Source organism: Sodiomyces alcalophilus (assembly GCF_042370955.1).
Source record: "Sodiomyces alcalophilus JCM 7366 unplaced genomic scaffold ACRALscaffold_6, whole genome shotgun sequence".
In the NCBI taxonomy this organism is placed as follows: Eukaryota; Fungi; Ascomycota; class Sordariomycetes; order Glomerellales; family Plectosphaerellaceae; genus Sodiomyces; species Sodiomyces alcalophilus.
In genome coordinates this window covers 4,440,467-4,442,722 of record NW_027263537.1, presented here as the reverse complement: position 1 = coordinate 4,442,722, position 2,256 = coordinate 4,440,467, and positions in this window count along the sequence as shown.

Below are 2,256 nucleotides of genomic sequence, written 5' to 3'. Positions count from 1 at the left end.
ACGCCGCTAAAAAGATCCGACCTACGTGTATTACGTGTATAAACTAAAGTAGACTACCTGCCTTAATCTAGGTAGTAGAAAGAGATAGATATACTCTATAAGAGATATAGGAACACCGAGACCTTTATATAGGCCCGACGCTTACTATCTTCTTATAGACCCCGAGACTATATATATATAGTTCCGAAATCCTAAGTTGTGTATAGACCTTAAGACTCTCTATTACCTGCTTTTACGAGCTACGCTATTAATTCTTCTATTATAATCTTTATAGTAATTACCTGGTTCTGCGTTTTACGTTAGTAATCTTTTTCTAGGGCGGCCGTGTTACCTTATTCTTATAGTCATAACTAGCAACCGAAGAGGCCGCCGCCGCCTGCCTTATTATGCGTTTATTATCACGGTCTTCTTAAACAAAACGCTAGGGCCGCCGGGTATCTGCTACTGCCCGTTACTATTACCGCCGCCGCGTTGCTTATTCCTTATACGGAACCGGGGAAGCCGCCGCCGCCGCCTAGCTTAAGCCGAAGGACCTATAAGGCTACCTTTATCTTTAAGGTCACTATTCTTCGAGCCTACGTCTTTAAGAGGCGTTTTTAGGACTATATACGCGAGGAGGAATGGACTGCTACTATATATAGCTAGAAGAGGCGGATAATACGGAAGCTATTACTATATAGGCTGCTTATAGATACCCCGATTAGGGTAATAGAGATATATTTAGGATAGTTACTATTTGTGTTTAGAAAGTATTAAGACCTTAAGGGCATGGCTTAATAATTTAGGGCCGATTATAGAGGGGTAGACGCGTGTTCCAGGTCAGGACGTTAGATATTATATAACCACGTACGCGGTCCTAGGGATCTAGTCTTATATACGGCTATTCTTCGGAATAGACCCACTATATCTAGCTAGCTTTTTTGTCCGATCTTTTATAATCGTCACCTATCACCTATTACCTATTATAATTATAATTTATATTATCCTTCCTTTTTCGGTTATCTAAACGATCCAGAAGAGCCGACTATAGGCTCGCCTACCTATCTATAGCTATTTGTTCCCCTAATTAGACCACTGCTGACCCTTTTAGAGGCCTGGTGACTATCTCCTCGGGACCCTTAGCTCTAGATAGGGACCCGTGACGAGTCTAACCCTTCCTTCGGCTAGCCTATTAGTTGGTTGTTTGTTTTGGCGCTACGCGAAGCCGTTCTGCATAGTAACGTCTTCGCCTTTCTTTACCGCCTCTTCGGCCTTAGTCTTTATATCCTCCTTTTTATTATCGCTTCTAAATGCATTATCGCTATTAGCGTTATACTCGCGTCCCTATTCTACTATATTAGCTCCGCTAGACCGCTAAAGAACGATAAGGATACTTACGGCTACCTCTAATAGGATAGCAATTATTCCCTTTAGCCGGTTTAACCGGCGGTCTAGTCTAGCCAGAGTAGCGTTACCGCGGCGGCGGCTAGCGGGGCGAGTATACCTAACAGCGCGCTTAAAGGATACCACCGCTACTATAGGCCGACCTCAGGCCTACCCTAAGTTCGCGCGGCATAGCTTCGGCACCCCCAGGGTTATAACTTATAACCACCCCGTTAGTACCTCTATTAACGGCCTCTATAAACTCTCGGTAATAATTAAGGACACGTTACTATTATTTCAGGGCTATAGTCGGAACCTACTCTAGTTATTAGAACCCCGCTAGTACCGCCTTGGCACTACTAAGACACCACTATAAGACTGACTTATATCCTCGCAGGTTTAATAACCCGACACGCTCCCCCTATAGCACCCCCTTTACTTATATTAACGGATCGAGGCTATTAGTTATTTTTAATTATTATTTAATTAACTATAACCTATCCTATTAGCCCGCCCTAAAGCCACCGGTTTCCCGCTCGCGCTACTACTTATAAATAGACTAAGATAAAGAAGACCCTATCTGAATTCATAGCCGCTAAACGCGTATCGTTAATAACTATAACATAGAGCCGGGAATATAGGGGGGAATAGAGGGGCAGCCTAAGGAAAAAAAACCTATAAAAACAGGAAAAAAGTGTTATAAAAGGGAAAATAAGAAAAAGAGCAGAGGCCCCTAAAACTTTTAATTAACCTAGCTATAGCTATAGATGGCTACTAAATTCGGCAGGCATATATAATAAAGGCAGGAGCCCCTGCTAAAACCCCCCGTCTAAAACAAAGGCGTATATAAAGCTGGCCACCCCGATACAGGGAGGATTCCGGGAACACGGAACC